This window comes from Drosophila yakuba, chromosome X (assembly GCF_016746365.2).
Source record: "Drosophila yakuba strain Tai18E2 chromosome X, Prin_Dyak_Tai18E2_2.1, whole genome shotgun sequence".
Taxonomy (NCBI): domain Eukaryota; kingdom Metazoa; phylum Arthropoda; class Insecta; order Diptera; family Drosophilidae; genus Drosophila; species Drosophila yakuba.
The window spans coordinates 8,312,979-8,336,041 of NC_052526.2; the positions used below are offsets into that span (position 1 = coordinate 8,312,979).

General features: G+C 42.0%; 1 protein-coding gene across 4 annotated transcripts in view; it reads right to left on the reverse strand.

Moving 5' to 3' along the window:
* The window catches only part of LOC6524667 (pneumococcal serine-rich repeat protein), a 122,984-nt gene that overhangs the window by 71,351 nt on the left and 28,570 nt on the right, over positions 1-23,063 (reverse strand). The window contains exon 1 of one of the 4 annotated variants that reach the window (XM_002100488.4): positions 17,551-18,347. The exons of the other annotated variants lie outside the window; for them this stretch is intronic. The gene's annotated coding sequence lies outside the window, so the exon portion shown is untranslated. Of the gene's footprint in view, positions 1-17,550; positions 18,348-23,063 lie in introns of those variants that run through there. 4 annotated transcript variants of the gene reach the window in all.

The window sequence follows — 23,063 nt, forward strand, 5'->3', positions numbered from 1 at the left end:
CGACTGACTTGGCAAACTTGGCTCCTTGCCGCAGTAACTTGCAGCAAGCAAGCTGGACTTTGTGGCATTAGCACACACCCGCTAATCTGGGCACATAACTCCAGTTTCGTTGGCGATTTCGGCGGCTTCGGTGTGCACAACAAATGCGGAAGCACTTTCCACAGATGCAGACAACTACTCCTCCAATGATGCAGCCACTTATCGGTTGCCCCCAAAAATTGCATTTCTCTACATACCTACATACAAACATATATATCATGGAGTTACGTATATACTCGTAGATATATATAATCTGGAAAATAGTTGAGCGTAATCGAAATTGCGCATCGTTCTTTGCAGCAAGGAGGCAAAAAAAAAAAATAAAAATAAAAAAAAAAGGCAGAAAGTTTCGATTAAAGGCGACCAGGTAAAATGCAATTAGAGGGTGGGATGCGTTATTAATGTGGAGCGCGAGCTCTGGCAGCCAAACGAGCTGCAAAATATTGATATACATATGCCACATATGTGTGCCCCAATCCCCCCCCCCCCCCCCATTCACCCCTTCCATCCACCTAGATGCACATATAACATATATAAACTCGGTCTAGGCATGCGGAAGCGAAAAAGCGCCAAAAGCCAGCGAAAAATGTGCGAAAAAACTGAGAGATGAAGCGAAAACCAAGGCCACTAACCGCAGTTTAAAGTACCCTTTGAAATGTGTATTAGTTCTATATACCAACTATATAATATACATAGTAATATAAATAGGCATTAGCACAGTAAAGGCTCAATAATGAATTGTAAAGTATGTGTAAATATGCCGTTTGTCGTAAGTCGTTTAATATATTTTCTACATACATAAAAAACTTATTAGTAGCATCTGAGATAAGAGTAGTGGAATTTTGAAACTTTTTCTTATATTTTTTAAGAATGGATAATTTTGAGAACATATTTCAATTTAAGGCAACAAAACAGGAGTTACCAAAGCAGCTTAGAGTATCTGAGCCAAAGGAGCAGACCAAACGAAAATCGGTAGCCAAGGCGCTGCAGTCCAAGTCGTGGAGCCTGACTTTATATTAGATTGCCAAGTGGGAGGTGTTCACGCACACACACACTCAAACACACACACACTCAAGCACACACTCACTCAAACACACACTCACTCAAACACTCACTCACTCACACACTCACTCACTTACACACACAAGTCACTCTAACAAGCCGGGCCAAGACTTGTGTTAAATGAAAACGCATTAAAGCTCGGCGAGCGTTTTCAGTGGGCGTGTTGCAGCTGTGCGGGGAGTTGTGCGGGGGGCAGCAAATAAAAAGGGGGCGGTTGGGGTGCTGTGAGGGGGCTGGGGGGCGTGCCGGGCGGCAGCAGTGGGTGTGCCATGGATGGCAAACGGCGCTGCCAACTCGTTTGGCTCTGCCGCCCCCTAATTCTGCTCCCCTCTAATTCGTTGATTAATTTTGCTATATACTTTTAATCGCGCGGCAAAAAAAAAATAACAAAAAAAACAAAAAATGGAGAAAGCTGGAATTTTGACTTAGGAAAGTGTGAGGTGCACTGCATTCCATATAGAAGCCAATATGTACTTTTTACATCATTCTTTGTGGAATTTAATGTAGAGTGCGCGCATTTCAAATGAAAATAAAATCTTAAAAAATCACTTTTCAATTGATATTTATGTGCAATTTGTATACCAGCCAGTGGACAGCACCAGCAACCTCTACGATTGTCAATTTGCCGCCGCTGGCTGCGCTGATGATGGCTAAAATGATGGCGACGGCTTTATCGCTCATTGTCATCTCCGTATATATACATATATGCATTTTCCGAGTGGAGACCTCCGATGTCTAATTGGAAAAACACGTGAGCAGCACGCACAGCTGCGTAGTTGTCATAATTAGAGACTATACTATATATATATATATGTATATATGGCATATCCGAGATCTAGATGGGCTGCCGCATAATGGGCTGCAGCGGATGAGACACTCTATTCCATTCGCCTGGTGTTCGATATTGGCGGGCAAAAAAAAAAAAAAACTGGGCGACTGGGCGACAATTTGCTAGATTGATTGAGGCGTCGTTTTCCCAGTCCCCAAGTCTTTCAGATTTTCAGGGTTTCAGAGTATCAGAGTTGCAGAGCTGCAGAGCTACAGAGTTTCAGAGCTAGTGGCACCCGGGATGCGATCAAGTGAACCGGTTCGAGCAATTAATGCCTTAAATGCGCCTGCCTGGTGTGGCATTGTTAATTAATAACACAGAGCCCGCGCAACGTCGACTAATTGTTAATGCAAAAATCGTTGCAAGTTAGAAAATCAATTTTTACTTTAATGACCTGACAGGTAAGTGCATATTAAAATTGACCAACTGGCCCTCCTCCTCATCGCTGCTGCTTAAGTGTTAAGTGGGTAACTAAAAAATGTGCGCAAGATCGCTGATGCTACGGTATTGAAATTGGCCAGCAAAATTGATCTGGAAGTTGAATCATACATTTTATTACCAATAAATACCGTTAAGATCCTTGTGGTTGAATAATAATGTGGATATTAAGGCTTGAAAATGGCAGTTTTGGGCTTAAATAGATGCCTTTCCAAACCACAACCAAAAAAAGAACATGCCCATTTAAACACACAATTGCGGGTGTAAATGTCTTGGGCGAAATTGACTTTTCACGAATATATGCCTGGCTAATTATTTTCCAAGTGCTCATTTAAAAATATTTATGTTTTCTTAAATCCCTTGCAACGTTTCCTATACATATATACTTAACGATTTATTTGCAGCTCCAGTCCACTTCACTTCAAGTCTGTGGCTATCTTTTGGGGTTTTGTTTAGGCCACGCCCCCGAAATTGCAGTTACACGGGGCCAGTTTCAAAGTCACAACTCGACCGGCAACACTAAAAAAATTCCAAAAGAAACCGCCCCGCAAAAAAAAAGGCTTACAAAAAGCGGCAGAAACAGTGAAACAAAAAAAACAAAGTGCAACCGCAGGCCAAAGCAAATAGTGTGTGGAGTGGGCGTGGCCAGTTGAAGCGATGCGAGTTGCTAGTTGCAAGTTGCAAGTTGCTGTTGCTGCGGCTGCTGATGTTGCTGTTGGCGGCGGCGGCGCCTGGCAAATGCACAAGGCCAAAAGACTATAATTAAGCCATGCCAGAGGCCAACTCGGCCGGGCCAAAAGGAAAATGCGGCAATGCGGGAGGGTTGGCCGACAAGCGACAACTTCCTTCTAACCTAAAAACTAGAAAACTGCAAAAAAAAAAAAAAAAAAATGATACGCAAAGTGAGATGGAAAGAGACTTTTATGCAAAATACTAAACAATATCCGTTGTGCGTTGTCAACAAATGACATGAAATTGGCAACGGCAACAGCAACATGGGCAAAAGGAGCACATTTCCGTTTCAAGCAATTTCCGCGAGAGTCTCTCTCCAGCAGCCGAGTGCCATTTGATTGGTAAGCAATTTACGCAGGCGACAGCAGCAACAGCAGCAGCAACAGCAGCAGCAGCAACAGCAGCAGCAACAGCAGCAGCAACAGCAGCAACAGCAACATCAGGCCAAAAACGGGCCAAAAGCGACCTGGAGAAAGGGGCCAAAGGAGTTCCGACGACAAGAAGACCAAGAAAAATGTGTATGCAACTTTGCGGCAACATCTCGCGACCCTGACCCGCAACAACATGTTGCATGTTGTGCCCCGCACCAGCCACAGATCATGCAACACAGCTGATACTCTTACTGCTTTACATTTGATTTAATTTTGAACTTTTATCAATTGCATTTAAAAGTATATTTCGAGCTAATCGTTTGACATGAGTGCGGCAAACAGGAACATGATTTATTAGGTTGTAAATGTTTTGAAAAGTCGTAAATCTTTCGCGGCAAGCCTTTCGATATTATGAACTTAAATATCAAGCAATAATTTAGATATTAAACAAGGCATTTGCCTGGGATGTAAAAATGGAAATGCTTGAAAACTCATTAAATATCCGGTATTCATTTTTGAACTTTGCAATCCAACTGCCTATTTAACGTTTATTATTAATTTGCCAAATCTTGGCAACAAATCAAATTATGTAAAGGGCATCCATAGTCAGTTTTCGGTTAGTTTTCAGTTGATCTGACTGCCATCTCTTCGTCGTTTGATCTTGTACGCATCAAATGTTGATGCCTCCATGTGATGCCGTGGTTGCTGGTCGAGCATCCGTTCGTCTGCTGATTTGTATATCTAATTTTCATAATCTCCCAGCAGCAGCAGCAGCAACATGAATAGCCACATTCGCCATGCCACAAGCCGCAAGTTGTTTCTGTCTCTGGTTGAAGGAAAGGAAATCAAGTCTCTCTATGGCTCACAGGCCTCATTTGAATGCGTGCCATGGATACAAAAAATTAAAGGAGGGGGCCCATTTTTGCAGTGGCCAAAAGGGGGGGTGGCGGTGGGCTGCTTGCAACCACAGGCGGCACGTTTAGCAACGCATGTCAACGCAACAGCAACAACAACAACATCATAATCATCAAGAGAGCGCAGGGGGGAGGGTGGCGGTTCTTTTGTAATTAACACAGAATCTGCTTCCGGCAATAGCCAGCATTTAATACAGTCGAGAAAAAAGTGTGGAACAAGCTTAATATATTTTAAATAACAATAAAAATTCCAACTAAAATATCTACCTAAAATATCTATCTAAAATATCTATCTAAAATATCTATCTAAAATATGTATCTAAAATATGTATCTAAAATATCTATCTAAAATATCTATCTAAAATATCTATCTAAAATATCTATCTAAAATATCTATCTAAAATATCTATCTAAAATATCTATCTAAAATATGTATCTAAAATATGTATCTAAAATATCTATCTAAAATATCTATCTAAAATATCTATCTAAAATATCTATCTTAAATACCTATCTAAAATATCTATCTAAAATATCTATCTAAAATATCTATCTAAAATATCTATCTAAAATATCTATCTAAAATATGTATCTAAAATATGTATCTAAATAATCCATCTAAAATATCTATTTAAAATATTTATCCAAAAATATCTATATCTGGTATCTATGAATATCTTTCCATGATTCCTTGAAAAAAATCTATAAGATGTGACAAATATATACATATAAAACGTAATATTTCAAGATCCTTGTAAGGAGAAGTAACTACAAAATATACCTATTATTCTGCGCCGCAACTGTGTGCGTGCAGCAGCAGCAGCAACATCAACAGCAGCTACCTGCGACATGAGCGACATGGGCAACATGAGCAACATGTGTCCGATGCGTTTAGCGGGTGGCCCCGCTGCAATGTTATGTAAGCTCGGCTGCGACATCTTCTAGCTGCTGGCAACATGCACCTGAGCCACCAGAATGACGAATGACAAGACATGCAAACGAGTCGAGTTGGCCAGAAGGGAATGGCCAGAATGGTGGAAGAGAGGAAGAGAGGGAAGGGGCAGTTAGAGGAGACAAAGGAGACAAAGCAGACAAGGAGACGTTGACAGTTTGGGCCTGGTCGTCGTCGTGGCCAAGATGTCACTTTTCATTAGGCAGCCGGACGGCCTGGCTGCTGCCGTGTATCCTGCAATGTTGCAAGTTGGTTGCCTAGTGGCTGATGGTTGGTGGCTGGTGGTTGTGGCTTGTGTTTGAGATGATGCATGGGCACCTGTTGCATGGCGGCGTTTTAGATTAGTCGCCTGTAATTAGTTAATAACATGGCAAGGCATGTCTAAATTGCAGTCGCGACATCAAATTGCAAGCGGCTGCATTTTGATGCCTGCATTTTGATTGATGTTGCTGCCGGGCCAGCAAAAGCAACAGCAACAACAACAGAAGCAACAGCAACAGCGTTGCAGTCGCCCGAACAATGTTATGCATATATTTAATTGATAAGTTTTTAGCACATGATAAATTTTAATATTGTGTGGCAGAGGAACATGCTACTCTGACACAAGCAGCGCACAAAAACGGCCACTGATGCAGCAACAGCAACAGCAACATCAGCAGCAACAGCAGCAGCAGCAACATCAACAACAGCATTCAGCCACCTGTAGCTGGGGCAACATAAGCCGACATAAATCCATTAAAGCCGCACAAATTCCAAGTAAATTAAAAGCAGTTAAACTCAATTGATTTCGAGACGCAACAGCAACAGTGAGAGGAGCAGCAGCAGCAACAACAGCAGCAACAGCAACAGCAGCGGCAGCCACAACACCTCGGCAACAATAAAAATAAACAACCAACAAAAAAGAGGGGAAGCAAAAAAAAAAAAACAAAAAAAAATCCAAACTGAAATGGAAGCTGAAATGGAGACCCAGAGGCCTCGGTTCAATAAATTTTTATCGCAGCAAGCGAGTGTGTGTCCGTGTGGCCAAAAGGAATGCGTTGATAGTGAAACAAGAGCAACAGCAGCAGCAACAGCAGCAGCAGCAACAGGCTAACGACAACCGACAGCCGACAACAGAAGCCGCATTCAAGGCGTTGTACAAACACATACATAACAACAACAACAACAGCAGCAACAACAACAACAACAGCAGCAACAACAACATTAGCCATAGCAGCAACACTAGAAAATTTTGAGAATTCAGCCAAAAAAAAAGGAAAAAAAAAAAGTTAAAGGGTCACAACAACAAGGAGCCGCCACATGACTCATATGCCAGCGCAAGAGTAACTATCTGCACTTTTTTCGCCGCTTTTAGGGTTAACCTCTTGCAAATTGCTTTGATTAAGCTGTGAGAGCTCAACTGAATAAGTGAGTGAGTGACTGACTGACTGACTGACTAACTCACTAAGGAACGAGGAATATGGCAGCGTGCTGTTGCCAGGACTTTATGTAGTCAACTGACTAAGTCGCCGGCTAAAAACAGCGGGAATGGGTAAAAAAAAAAAAAAACTGCTGCAGCTTAAAGGAAGCACTTAACTGATGCTGAGGATAATTGTGTGGAAAAGTCCACATGTGGCAGTTGCAAACAAAAAAAGATCTTTATCTTTGCCACACTTCCTTAAGCAATTAGTAGATGCTAAACGAAAAGATTATTGCCAATAATGTAGTAGCATTTAAGCTTTTGCCACGAAAGGATTTAAAGAAATGTTTTTATTAGAAATTTAAAAAAAAAATGCATCGCATTTCACTGCCACCATTTAGCGTGGTCAAAGTTGGCCAAATATTTACCGGATTCAGCTCTTTAGCTTCATCATTTTCGCGGCACCCACGCAAGCAATTTTGATAGCCCAACTGCACAACACACGTCCTCCTTGGTTTTTTTTTTTCAAAATTTGGGCAGCATTTGCCATTTAACTGACCCAAACCGCCAACTGCAAAATGCAAAATGCAAAATGCAACTACTGCCACTTGTGCAACGGCAGCGGCAACTGCAGCAACAACAAAACTTTCTCTGGCCAAGAATGTGCGCAGCTGCAGCAACAGTTGCCGCAGTTGCAACAGCAGCAGCAGCAACAATCCTCGCATGTGGGGATAAAGAAATGCTTGAGGCCCAAATGAAAAAATAGAAAAAACAAAATAAAAATAATAAAAAAAAAAAAAAATGGGAAAAAACTAAAAGACAGAAATACGCGGCCAGATAGTCGCAAGTTGCAAGTTGCAAGTCTTCCGTCTTCTAGTCCAGTTCAAAGCTTTTGGTCCACTCAAGTCATTCATGGCAATTGAAAGGAGAGGGTTAAAGGGGCCAATGGCGAGGTGGGGTTAAGGGGAGGAGGGGTGGAGGGGTGGAGGGTACAGCACCCGCCGCGTGTCGATTGAAAATTTATGATCACAATTTTGGTTAATGCATTTTCGTGTTTGTGCCATGATTACCAAATGTTATTCACGCTCCACTGACTCGCCTGGGATGTGTTTGTGTGTCCGTACACAGTGAGAAATATGCGATCGAATTGTGTGATCAGTATTTAATGTTAATACGATCATTAAGGTTATCATTTGAGGGTTTTTCACTATTTTGGCACTTTAGAACTTCTTTAAACGACTTGCGTTTAGATATTCTTTACTACAGTGTATGTTTCTTATATTTTTCTCAATACTGAAACTTTTTCAATTTTTTTCTCGAATTTTTGCATGTGTTTGAGTGCATGTGTGTTTGTGAGAGTTTCCTTGGTCAGCAATCAATGCCAAAATGGCGCGGGCGCATTGCGACTGCTTACGGTTAGCTAAACATTCCAAACGCTCCAAAGACGACAAAACAAACGCCATGGCAGCCGTTTTCAGTTGCAGCCGCACTTTTTCGGGACTAAGTCGCGATTTTGGGTCCCAGGTCTGCACCAATAAGTAGCAAGTAGCCTTGCTAAGTGCCAGAGTTGTCACCCTTCTATAAGAACTTTGTTCATTAAAGCAGCAAGAGTTCAAACTATTTATTTAAGCACTTGCTTCTTTTCTTTCTTTTCTTTTCTTTTCTTTTCTTCTAAAAACATACATATATGTATTTCCTTGTTATAGTTTGCAAGTTGGAAATTAGCTGAGATTTTTGTAGCCTGTACAACAGGTGGCAACTCTGGCCTAATACAATCCATTTTGGGGGCAGCTGCCTTAAACACATATTTCTGCTCTTTCCTAGTGCTTGTTGCTTGTTGGTTGTGATTGTTGCTGCTGCTGCTGCTGCTGTTGCAGTTGTCGCATTTCCGTTTTGCTGCTGCTGCTGTTGCTGTTGCTCCCATTTTTGGGGTTAGGCGGCTGGCAGGCGTAGGATTGCCGCTGGAGAGCCGAGCTAATGTGTCTTGTAATTTGCATGGCCATTTGTGAAAAAAGTGAAAAGTTTTTGTTTCATTTTTGCCTTATTTTTTTTTTTTTTTTGTGGTTTGGCCGACGCGAATCGCCGCTTTTTTTTTTGCGTAAATTATGCGGCATTTTTACCGTTTGCCGGTGGAAAACAGTAGCACTTACAAGCTCCTTTTACGGCCGCCTGACTGCTGACCAAAAGCGGGCAAAAGCAGTTGGCGCTTTTCTCATTCAAAATAGTCAGCAAAAAGCCCCGAAAATAGCAAAAGCTAGCTAAACTAACGAAAAGACCCAAAAAATGCCAAGAAAATGAGCAACTTTTTATGGTTATGATTGCGTTTTGTCTGCTGTTGCTGCTGCTGCTGTTGCTGCTGCTGTGAATGCTAAATATGCCATGGAAAATGGTGGAAAAATGGAAATGCCAAATGTCCCTGCCCCCACAGCAGCCCCATCCTTCTCCTCTGGCCACGTGGGCGTATGAGCAATGTGGCTCAAGTTGCTGCTGCTGCTGTTGCTGCTGCTTTCACACACAATTAGCGTATGTTGCATCTTTGTGTGGGTGTTGCACCTTCGCCCTCCCAGTCGCCTCTCCTCCACCCAGCCAACCGGCTAAATAGAAAACTGCAGCCATGTCCATGAATCATGCCCAGACTTAAGTCTATTGTTGCTGCTGCCGCTCTTGTCGTTGACACAATCAACAGAAGCAGCAGCAGCAGCAACTGCAACTGCAACAGCAACAGCAACTGAAGCTGCAACTGAAGCAGCAACTGAAGCAGCAACTGAAGCAGCAACATGAGGAGCAAGAGCAATTGATTTGGCCAACATACGGGCTGCTGATTGCCAGCCCCTGACTTGGTTTCTTTGACTAATGATACAAACGACAACAGCAACAGTAACACCAAGTAACAACAAGAGTAGCAGCAGCAACATGTTGCTGACACGCGCTCATCGTTAGCAAAGCGAACGAACAAACACTTGAGATTTTCGTGCAGTGTTTTATGCGTGGGCTCTGGCTGGAATGCCTTAGAGGCACATACACTAGTATTTCCTGAGAGTTTCTTTCAACGTCATTGTTGGTGTTGCTACTTGGGAATTTCTGGTATTGCTGCACTTGAAATATATTTCACCGCTCTTTGCTGATGATCTTTGCCATGTTGCTGCCTGCTATTTATGTTATTCTTATCAATTGTTGCAAGCGGCAACATTTGCAGCTGCTTCTCGTGTTTTGCAGATGGAAATGCAATTAGTTATATGATAGCTTACCGCTAGGAATGCTGTTGACTTGCAACAAATCCACCAACGATTGCTGATGACACTGGATGGCAAAGTTGTATCCGCCAAGCGCAATAAACACAAGTTTCTGCCAAACAAACTTAACATATATACATAGAAATATGTATATATATAAGCGAAAAATCACGGATCTCTGAACAACCGACACCTGTTTGCCGCTCAATATCAAAAGAGCACGTGACCACGCAGCAACATCGTTGCTGCCACAACGGCAACATGTTGTGGTCAGCAGGAGAAAAACATACTATGTATGAAAAAGAATAAAAAAAGAAAAAAAGAGAAACACAAATCCGAAAACAGCAGCATTCGCCTTGTAATATCATAATTCACACGGTGTACGACTAAAAAAAAAGACAAAAAGAGGGCGTGGCACGGGGGCGGACGAGCAGCACGATTCCGATTGTGAGGCTGCGATTGCCGGCGGGTTAACAGCGATAAATCGATTGGGCCATAGGGGCAACAGGTGGCCAAGATGACGCTCCTTGTTAAAAGGAAAAAAAAAAGTGCAAAACAAAAAAAAAAAACCAAAGGCACACAACCAAGGGCATGGGCTAAAAGTCAACTGGTTTTTTTTTATCAAGGCAAGGAGCAGCCAAAAATACAAACGCAAACTGGGTCTGTAGGCCACGAAACAAAAACCAAAAAGAAGAGGAAACAGTTAAAACCGGGAATAAGAATAAATAAGATCAAAGCCCTGCTGAAATTTCAAAGATTTTGAAACAAAGGAAGGCAAAATGAAAAGGAAGCGCAAGAGGCGCGCGTGCAACCTTGAGATAATTTAATCGGTTCTGTTTGAGAGCAAACACAGGCACACACACTCACACACACACACACACACACACTAAATTAAGAAGAAAATAATGCAAAATTATATACATATGTACATACATATGTATATAAATAAAAAGGAAAAACTAAAGAGCCACAAACTGCGAATGGCAAATGGCAAATGCACCGCCGATGATGCCGATCGAGCCAAAATGCAAATGCAAAATGCAGCCGCAAACAATTGAAAGCATTTTCGCAAAACGCAATTGCAGAACAAGAGCGAAAGCGTTGACAATAAAGGCGAGAAAACAATGCGTTGTGAAATTCGTTACACACAGAGAAAAAGGGTGCTTCTTTGTACATAAATATCAACTAATTTCCTATTAAAAGCAAGTAGAAATGCAATATACTTGTAGCACATGCTTAAACAAGGTAAACGGTATGCTATACTTTAAAATATCAACAAAGACACAAAAATACTATTCATATGATCAACTTTTTAAGCTACAATTAATAAACTTTTTTATAAAAGTATCTTTCTATATTTTTTAGAATTTTTCCAAATATATTTGTCCAAGGCAAAACTTATTCTCTGCCCACTTAACTGCCTGGGTTAACCATCAATTGTTTTATTTAGAAAGATCTCGAATGTTGTGGCACGCATTTCTCGCCATGTTTTCCCACGTTTTTCCACCATTTCCCTCCTTGGCCCTGAGATTTGTGCAAACAGAAGGGAGTTCAATACAGAAGTGCATTTCCAGCTGCTCGATCAGCAACTTCTTCTGCCTCACAGAAGGCTCTTCAGGAGCTATAGAGAAATGAGTGCTGAGCATCATCATCAGCAAACACTGATAAATTATTTGACAGATTATATTTGCGTTGAACTTTGGGCCGTGGCAAGAAAGACGGCGGCAACATTAATAAAAACGAGAACACATGCTGACGTCGTATCTCAGGTGGGCACAAAAAGAGGGGGCGTTTCAAAAGGGGGGAGGGGGAAAGGTCTAGGGGGGGCAAGGCACAAGTGCAGCCACAAGTTGATGAGGCAAACGCAGAAGGAACCAAAAAATATGGTCAGAAGAATAGCAAACTCGGGATACCCTTACCATTTGTTTTAGCGGGATTCTATGCAACACAATGCATTTCTAATTTAAGATTAGGAAAAAAGAAAGTATGCTGCTGCATTGTATTATTATTCAATAAAATAAAATAGTGGAAATTTCTCCCAATTTCTTGCTTAGTAAAGTTTGTGTGCAAAGTTATTCGTTTGGCTTTCAGGAAGCTTCCATTTCTGGCTGCCATAAATCCTGAACGTTTATAGTTTGCATACCCTGCACTTCAGGCAGGGTATTTGCAACAAAAAGAAGATGAAGAAGAAGAAGCCACACTCCATGTTGCAGCTGAGAGAAAGCTTGGGGTTTGCTGCACTTTTGCCGTTGCTCTAACAAATGAGCGTCATGTCTTTGCCCGTCGCAAAACAAATCTGAGCAATTTTTTATGATAAATAACACCCGGCTGAGGGGTAAATAGATGGGGGAGATGCAGATGGAGGTGGGGTTCCATACATACATACATACATACATACAACTAGGCAGAGACTGTTATATTTAGTGTAGGCCCCCGGGCAGTTAACGGCGAGCAAGAAGAGGGGGAGGGGACAGTTGGTAAAAAAAAAAAAACGGTGGGGCTTGGGGAGCGGCAAACAGCCGGCAGCTTGTGCAAACAAACAAATCGCCGTAGATTTATTTTAGTGCAAAAGCCTTAACACACCAAATTGCTCAGGCATGCGTGGGTTAACCATCTCGGGGGCTTTGGGAGTCCACAGGAGACTCCAATCCATTGCGAACCAGACCAGACCAGAGGCGCATATCGATGTGGCGATGAAAAATACTGGCTTTCAACGCGGTAATTAAAAGATGAATCGTCCTCGTGGTCCTCACAGCCTTACAGTCTCTATTCTTCCATCTCACTCGCACCACCAGCAAGTCTAGCCGTCTCTGTCTAACTCTCGCACTTTGCAGGTTCGAATACAAATTATGCTTCATTAGGCCAGATAACGCCCCAGATCAAGGCTGTAACATATATCCAACAAATACATTGGCTGGCGGGGCAATAAGCCACGTACATATACATATTCACATATGTATGATTGATTAATGCTTTTAACATGTCCGCAGCAAATTGGAATGGAATGGAACGGAATGGCATTGGAATGTGCCGGTGCGATAGGCGGGAAAAATCGAGCTAACGGTCTACGGAGAACAATTTCCACTCGATTTGGAACTAATGATATTTCGCCTATTCAATCTCTGTGGAAATGTGGCGTTGTTAATCATTGGGAATGATGGAATGGTATCATCGGGAATGGTGGAATGCTATCGTTGGGAATGGTGGAATGGAACAGTGGCACAGTTGCTTATAATTCCCAATGACTGTCAACATATGTAAAACGAAACTTAATTGTAAATGCCCAACCGTTGGCTCATTAATTCTTATTTCGCAGGTTCCGCTTCCGACCGAAATTTTTGTTTTATCGCGTTGGTTTCTGTTTTGTATTTAGTTTTTTTTTTTTTATTTTTTTTTTTTTGGTTTTTTATCAGCCAGCTGCAAATTGTTCTTTGAAATGCGCGCGTGCCAAAAATAAATTTCAGCTTTAAAGCGAAACAAAACATACGAAACTGAGGAAGGGGCCTCGGTTTTATTTACCTGAGGATGTTACCTGCTGACTTCTGTTTCAGTTTCGGTTTCGGTTTCTGTCTCGTTTCAATTTTTATGGCTCGGAAGGAACCCTTGTCTTAAATGCGTTCTTTTCATTTCATTGCCGTTGGCAGCTGTTCGTCGTGTTTCGTTTTGTTGACCCAAATTTCTTAGCCGAAGATTTCTATCAGACTGGCCAAGAAGAAGCCTGTCCCCACAAGTGCATTAAAATGAAAAACCCTTTTTTTGGCCGCAGGGTAAACCCCTTTTGGTTTTAGTCTAGTGAAAGTTACTTGGCGCGTGACTTCTTCAGCGTAGGGGAGAGAGATACGAGCGAAAGGGTAAAGAAAGTGAGTTCCTGGCCAGCTGTTTGGCTAACTGTAAATAAGCCGTTAGGTTCGGTTCTTAGCCCCCAAGAGAAAGTTGTCGCTTCCCATTATTCCAGATCGATCTATCAACAAAAGGAAATGGAAGATGGCAAAGATATTTGCTTCCCTATAACAGCCCAATCGTGTGCTACCATCTGGTGAAAGTTACTTTAGGGGTTTGTGTGGGAAGAACACGACACATGATCAGTTAAGGTTAAATATAAAATAGCGCTTCATTTATAAAGAAAATATATAGAATAAATATAATTGCAGCTCTAAGTAAATACGACTAGGGGAAATCATGATTCCCAGGCTTACCCAAATTACATATTAGATTAGAAAAAATCTCGGCACTCCGATTTCCGCATAGAACTCACCTGCAACGAAAAACAAGCAATGAAGAGAGAAAATTAATATCGGTTTGAAAGGAAAAATGAAGATGAAAATGCCAACTCTTATTAATAGACAATCAATCAGCGGGTTCCGACAAAAGGCCGACAGCCATTGTGGTGTGGAACCAAGCCGATCTTGGCCAGCAATTCATCCATGGACCATGGACTCCACTATACACCGTACCCCAAGATAATGGCCACTGTATGGCCCCTGCTCTGCAATTAAGCGGCAATTCAGTTCAGAATCGAAATTGGAATTGCAATGGCAATGGGCAATGGGCAATGGGCAATGGGCATTGGTAAATGGCAAATGGCAAACGGCGAATGGGCAATGGGCAATGGGCAATGGAAGTGGCCAGACATGGGCACCGGAATGGCCCATGGTGCGGAGTCAAGTGCAAACACTTGCGACCTGTCAGCGTCCAGCGGCCAGCAACAATGGCCTTCTTGCTTTTCCGCTCTGCGAAATTGATTAAACTCATTCATAATGACAGCGGCCAGCAGGTCCAATAACGAGTTCTAGAACTGTTCCATTTTGATTTGTTTCCCTTTCAGCAGTAGCCATATAAATCGAATATGCTTTGCCTTTCATTTGGATACTAAAATGCAATGAGCCAAAAACTTTGTCTTAATCACGAGTACATTTGGACTTATTTAGGCAGTTTTAAAAGCGGGTTTCCTTGTGTTTCAGTATCGCAAATATATATTAATTTATGCATGTATACATATTCACGTTTTTAAATCGTGTTGGTGATTAAAATATGTCCCCCAGTTCACTTCCTAGCTGTTATACTCACAGCAGAGAGTATCTCCTGTCAACAGTCAATTGTGGCTAATGAACTAATGGACACTTCATGGCCAAAAGCAAGTCGAGTAAAAATCACTTCTCTTTCTCTTTTTTTGCTTGTGGCCTAAAAAGTGTGACCAGGCTCGGTTTTGGGGGGGGGGGGCGGAGGGCAGTGGGAGTGGGAGTGGCGAAATATAGGGAGAAAGGAAAGGCGTGGCCTGCAATTTACACAGGCCGCACAAATGGGGGAAAAAAGATATGATCCAATTCAATTTAAGCGCGTGTCTCATGGCGAAGGTAACAACAATTTCAATGCATATATTTGTATTTGCAGTGACCCAGCTGCAAGTGTTGTTGTTGTTCTTGCTTGGTGTTGTACAAATGCAATTACAACTAAAACACACAGCAGGGGAAAAACACGAGGAAAATGGGGGGGAGGGGGGCTAACGTTGGAAAACAGAGGGAAGGGCTAGCCAGTAAACGAAACACGAAGAGCCATCACACAAACACCACCAATGAGGAGGGGCACCAAACGGGACGGGGAAAAACAGCGGCTACAATTCTTTTTTTTTTTATTATTCTGTTTTGCTCCGCCCACTTTCCCACACCCATTGCAACGAATGACGAAAAACGCAAAGAAGGGAAATTAGGGGAATGGAAAACCGAGCAGGTACGAAAATGTTTAAGCTGTGAACTTAATCGTAATTAATTGCTTCTCAAAGGCATTTGGTCACACTAATTGCGAAATATACCAAGTTTGAGTAGCAAAACAATAAAACATTGAAACCACTTATTAAGTTATTAAAATTTATATATTAAAATCGATATATATCAACTGTAATTTCACAACCAATTGAAAAACTGTAATAAAAATAAGTTGCCTTCCTAGCTGCCAAGCTCTTTCACTACACCAAACTCCTCATAATTTTTGCATACCGAAAAAGGAAACGCGAATCAATCTACCCTTTTCCCGAATTTCCCCTCCCATACAGCAACAAATGTATAAAAGAGATTGTAGCCGGGGGGGTGGGGGAGGGGGAAGAAAAGGGAAGCGGCGGCACCAGAAGAATTGAAAGGCGTCTGCATTTAGATGAGGCCGAGTGGGAGGAGAGGCAATTTCGTGGGGCGGGAAGAGGGGCGGTTTTCCTCTCTAGGTGACGAACGTCATCGTCGCCGCACTCAAATCGTGGGAAAATGTTTTTCACGCTCCTGTTGCTGTTGTTGTTGCTATTGTTGTTGCTGTTGTTTCTGTCGCTCGGTACTGCAGTTGTTGCCACGTTGCTCTGTGTCTACGGGTGTGTTGTTGGCATTGTTGTTGGCTAGTTGTTTGTCGACTGTGGGCTGATGAAAAGCTTTTTTGCCGCTCGCCGCAATTCGTTGCGCTGCATTAAGCAGGGCAAAAACATAGAAAAGTCCCTCAAAATATACAAAAAAGGTAAGGCTCCAAAACTTGGCAACTCTGAGTTTCAACTAATATGCTTAAAGGATTTTTATTTCTATTCTATCAACTGTTAACAAGAAGTTCATTTAGGCTATTAGAACACACCTAAATTAGAACATAAAAAAAAATATATAATTGTGCACAGATTATAAAGCACTGAGTGTATCTCAGTATGTAGTCATAAATACGAATAGCGAAACGCAGCGCCGAATATAGCATTCACCTGATCTTTCAGTTCGTTTCTTTGCTTATCGCACACGCATGCCGTGCCCTTGGACCTCCCCCTGCCGCCCACTCCCACCCACCGACCAAATCCACCGCCCACACGAGCGCACTTTGCCTTCGCCTTATCAGCGGCGAAAAAGAAACAAAAAAAAAAGAAACCAAAAAAAAATCTAAGTGGCAGCGCGCGTTTATCGCCAAAACGGCTGAGCACTTGCATATATGCAATTCCAAACAATTTCTCCGCTGTGCGAGTTTTTTGTTTCTAATTGAATTTCAGGCGTTTTCGAATTTTTTTTTGTCTGCTTGCTTTGGTTTTACGGCTCGTTAGACTGATAATACACAAGCAAATGACTGATAAAGCCAAAGCCGGCAATAATAATAATAGGAACAACAACAAAAAAATATATATATGATACTAGTACGAGCTACAACAACAAAAATGGTCAAATATAATTTTCAGGGCAATTGAAGAATATTTTGCTTTAGCACCACGACAGAAAGTCTGCCATTCAATAAAATAGAAGAAAGAAATCGTAGTGCTATAAAATATTTAAAGGAATCACAAAATTCAACTTCTAATTTGCAATGTGATATATGTGTGTTGCAGTACACTTTAGTTATTTTCTTGTATTATTGATTAAAAGTATTTTTTTTAGGTGATTTTAATTTATAAAATAATTTCTTAAAAAACGCACGGGATATAATTAGTAATTTTAAGCCTAAAACTTCTCAAGCTGTACAAAATCTTTACGTAACTACCACACTTGCACGGCCCACACTGCGTATGCTTGACGCATCGCGTATACGCCATGTGTGAGTGATCGTGCGCTATATGCGATTTCACGCGACTTGACTCACCCTGTTTGCTTATGCAGCAGGCAGCGGCAAATAGAACACAAATATTACACCGCTCTGGCAAAGATAAATATTGCACACAAAACCGAATATCAGTCTCTACATGAAATTTTCCAATTTTCTTTACTTGTTTGTCGACCACCAATTTCCTTAATTTATATCATGTGTTGGCCTTTCGGACTTCCTTGAACTTTATATGCGTTATGCATGCATTTTCAAACGTGGCGTTTATTTCTTGTGCGCTTTTTGCACATTACACAAAAACACCGAAAAAAAAAAAATTAACGTAGAAAAAACGTTGCAAATATTAAGAGTGCGGCGGATAATTAGGGGGAATTATGAAGGCGAACGGCACGAACTGAAAGGAATTTCTGCCTTTGAACACGTAGACGCGACGCAGACGCGATGACGACGCGACAGCGACGCAAACGGCGGCGTCAGCAGAAAACGCGTGCAGCCTTGAGAAGATCGCGATAGCGACTGAAACAGCAGCAAATTCACCAAGAACATGCACAAATCTCAAACGGCAAATGCAAAAAAAAAAAAGGAAACCGAAGAGAATAGAATAGAATCGCCAAAACGCGAGGCGATTTTTGCGCGCGTTTTAAAACGCGCGCGCGCACGCTTAGGAAGGATGTGTTGCTGCTGTTGCCGTTGCTGCAACAGTTGCTGCGACTGTTGCTGCAACAATTGCTGCTGCTGCTGCCTCTGCTGTTGCTGCAACTTCGCGTTGCAGTTGCCTCAGTGGGAAAACGCGCGACGACGCATACAAATAACTAACTAACAGCGGCTGTAGTAAAATGACAACTGAAACCGCAGCAGGCGAAATGAAAACGAGTAACGATAGAGCAAAAAAAAAGAAAATAAAAATGAAAAAAAAAAGAAAATAAAATAGAAGAAACAAATACAAGGCACACACACAAGCCACGGGCAAAATAAATAAAATAAAAATTGACGATGGGCAGCGGTGGCGGCGACGACGACGACGGCAAAACGCAGCTGCAGTTGGCTGGTTCTACGGGTCAGAGATGCCAAAACGCTGATGACTTTGCCGGAAAATCAGCGCCCAGTTAGCTTTCACTCACGTTATGTAACTGTTCATATAGCAAATTCTTAGGCCAATTTTGAGTTATGATTTTCTAATTGCAAGAAACGTTAGAAATACGCAAGCTTCGGTCCTTCGTTCACAAAAAAAAACTGTAAGTAAATGAGATTTTAAAGCTGAAATCTCTGTCTCTCAAGTCTCTGAAGCTATTATCCCTAGCTATTTATTTATTTTGCAATATTTTTAATTAAAAAACGATGCACAGGTGAATATTCAGCTTTTTTTCCGAGTCTCAACCCAGATCAGCACTGATTCTAACATTCTTTTTGCAAACTTTTCACTTTTCGCTGCACTCACCGTCGAGATGCAGTGCGAGCGAGAGGCTGGCGGCGCGGCGAGTGAGCGGGACGGAGCTGAGCGGAACGACCAGTGCGACAGAGAGGGAGGGCTACAGGAGGGAGAGCGGGCGGCGGCGGCACTTTGCTGCCACGCTTCGTCAGCTGTTCGTTAGTCGCTTTTCGCCTTTTTGTTTTTATTTGTCGTGTGTGCGGAAGTGCAGAGCGTGGCGTTGGCGACGACGCCGGCAGCGGCGGTAGCGTCGGCAGCGGAACGCAGCGGCGTAAGTGCAAGGCCAAGCGCGTGCGAAAGAGAGAGGCAGTGACGTGGTGGAAGAGAGAGGACGCGAATAGTGTGGGCCAGAAACAGGTTTTTCTAATTCTAATTTTTTTTTCATAATTTTATTGTTTTATTTTACTTGATTTATTCCTGTCTCTTGCACTTTATCTGGTTTTTTTATTGCACTATTTTTTTTTAATTACTATTTTTTTATACTAGAATTTCTAAGATGTTCCTCTAATTTAAGTCAAATATTTTGTAAAATTCATATTGAAAGTTAATTTGAAATTGATCGGTGTAAAATTGCAATTAACGCGTTGTTTTATTTTTAATTTCACCAAAGTCGCCACCCACTCGTTACTCAGTTTACAGGCACAATCATGCATGGCAATGCACAGAGAGAAATCTGGCACGCATTCTGTTCGTTGAAAATATGAATTGTGCTCTAGAATATGCTTAAGAAATTAACAAATTCTTAGTTTCAAAGGGCAATTATAGGGCTTTTCCTAAAAAATACATGAATATTTTTTTAATTGAATTTAATTTTGTTCCTCTCTGTGTATAGGAGGCTTCTCCCATTCCATTCGCAAATTGCACGCGCGTGCCCTTGAAAACTTAACCCAGCAATCGAGCCAAGGCAGCTGTTGCCAAGACCCCCCACCAGGCCACCCATCAATCCCCCACCCCCCTTTGATAAACCCCTTTACGCCCACCCCCCACCTTCCCGATGGCACTTTCAAACTGTTTGCTGGCAAACAAAAGAAAGTGCACAAATTGTTGAAATTTTCTTGGCGAAATCAGCAACAAACGAATTCGAATCTCGCACGTAAAATGTTGCAAAGAGCCAATGGCCAATGGTTTTCATTGCCAAACACAGTTTTTATACAAATGCGGTAAGGTTTTTCTCTTTTTTCCTCCCATTTCCTATTTTTCGCCCAGTTGCGCAAAAAGTACCAAAAATAATTCGCCAAAAACTCAACACAAATCACAAGGTATAAGGCGTAGGATCTTAAGTACGCAAGGCATGGCAAAAGGGTAGTAAGTGGGCGTATGGCGATATAGGGTTAAGGTTTGTCTAAGGTATCAAAAAATAATATATATATTTTACATTTACGAAATAAAGTAGGGTTTCTGTTCCTTTTAAATAAATATTATATGACTATAAGATATTTTTTTAAGCCAAAAACTTGAAATATCCTTTAAGGCTTCTTTTTCGATCGAGAAGAGAGTGTAAAAGACTAAGACTTTCTAGTTGTGCACATAATAGATATCCACAGGCCGATTTACATACATATCTGTGCCGATCTGCACACATGTGCGGCTAGTGTGTTTGTTTGTTTGTTTTATGTGCGCACGCTGCCAATTGCGAGAAAAAACTACAATGTTCAAGGTCGTGCGGCGAATGCACCTAAAGCAACAACAACAATAACAACAACACCAGCAGGAGCAACAAAAATAACAAACAATCGGTCATTCAGACGATAGCATACGCAAAATGTTTGAGTTCTACAAATTGCAAAAACTAGTGCAGGAACCAAATGGCGACACACACCCATGTCGGGTACAGTGTGCCCTCGAGAAATGTTAATAAAATGATATATTTTGCAGGCTGCTTTTTAAAAAGCCAGGTTTTTCAAAACAAACAACAAACAAGACAAACATTTTTGAAATATTTTTAAAGGCATGACGTATACGTAATATTTTATCTTATTGAGCAAAGTGCTTAAATAATATTCGATCTTTTACTGTACGCACTCGCGTATTTATTGGTGTGTGTGTATATATATACATATATATTTATGTATGTATATAGAACAACAATTTGCGCTCGTCAATTGCAAGCGCGTCGCTGCCAACGTCGACCGCGACTGCGACGTCGCTGCCATTGAATTTTCACTGTCAAGGTCGAACGTTGTTCTGATGCGCAACGCAATGCGCAATGCGATCGCCGCCGAGTGGGTGTGCGAGTGGGAGGGCGAGCGCGGGGGGGAGGTGGATGGCGCCGAGGGAGAGGGCCGATATGTGCGAAAACGAAAACGAGAACACAGCGGAGAAGGAGGAGGAGAATGAGAACGAGAACGAGAACGAGTGCACAAAAGCTGTGGGAGAATGCTAAAATGCGAAAAGAACGTACGGACGAAAAAAGAAAAAAACACGAGAATGTGGGAATGGAGAATGCACACGGACTCTGCTTCCTCTTCTTTTACTTCTGCTGCTTCTTCTTCGCCGCACAAGGCGCACAGTGGGCGAGATCAAGCATCAAACGGCGATCGCAATAACATTTATTCACCTTTGAGAGGAACCAATAAAAAGTAGTTTCTAAATTGTTAAGAAAAAGAATAATTAAGGTATGGGGCAAAGCCGATTAAATAACAAATCGTATTCCTTTACATAAATTCCATTGTAATACCCCGCAAAGTATGCAATATTTCGCATTCACAAAAACTAAACTTATTACGAGCATTGTAGTAATTTTTGTACGTTTTTTTTATATTATTACATTTAAATATAACGTATAAATTTCTAAAATCATTTTTAATTTCCAATTCGATCGTTCGTTCGTTGGCGTTCCGCCCATTCAATTACCGTTCATCATTTGTTTGTCGATCACCTCTTGACCCACTGTGCGGGGGTATCTGTACGTATGTATGTATGCGTATGTGTTTGTGTGTGGGCGCTGTGGCGGAAACGATATGCGGCTTATGTAATGCGACAGCGACAACAACAATCAGCGACGACGCGTTGGCAGCGTCGAGTGCATACGCACACGCTTCCACCGCGACGCCCACCAACCCCCTTCACCCAGAGCCCCACTGCACTCCCACACCCCCCCGTCCATCCGCGCCCTTTCGGTAAACGCTTCCTGCACTTTGTTGCTACGCTTTTCATATCGCTCGGCGTCTGTTTTTCTCTGTGTGTACTCTTATTTTTTCCCCACCTCCTTTTTGTTATTTGTATTTTTATTTTTGTGTAGCGCCTTTTGTGCTTTTTGCATGTTTTCCTATCGCATTTGTTTTCTCAAGTTCGCGCGCAGCTCTTGTGCAATTTGTCATAATACCGCCCCGGTGCTGCTATCCACGCTAACCCACTGTACCATTACCATTCCCATTCCCACCCATCTCCACCCGCAGCCGCACACGCGGCGTATGCGTAATATTTCAAGAGAAGTGCGAACAAAAAATTGCAGCGTTTTGTCAGCGGTAAAACGTAAACAAAAACAAGCCGCCGCCAAATGCACTTTTGCCCATAAATCAGCGAAGAGAATGGAAAAATCAGCTGGAGAAGGAACGAACAGAGGGAGGGGGAGAGAGGGCGGTAATATCGGGGATGGTTACAGACCTGCAGGCGCCACGCCCTCTACCGGGCAAATGAAGACATAATTTGACATAAGCGATGTTAAAGTTCACCAAATCCCAGTCCTCGAACATCAAAAGGCAACGTCCAAACGAGAGACAAAAAGTCGAAAAAAAAAACTTGGATGTGAAAACAATGAGCCCGAAACCGACGTTTTCTATGCCCTAACCAAATAAATATTGAGTCTAATCTAACTTCTCTAAGCATTAAAAAACTAAATACAGACTTATGGTCTTATAATTCGTAATTTTCATAGAAATTATAATTTATAATTAGTAAATATTCAATGCACAAGGCAACCGGAGTACCCCCAAAGTAGAGTATCAGAAAAAATAGTTGGGAACCTGAGAAATAAACTCTAGGCGTTTGAGTGTTAATGATGTGGGGCAGGAGGAGCAAATGGAGTTCGCCGCTGATTGACTTGACTCTACTTGTGTTGATGACTCCGCGCCTGCGCGGTCGGCACTTTTGGTGATAATGTCAAAGGCAGCCAGCGGTCTGC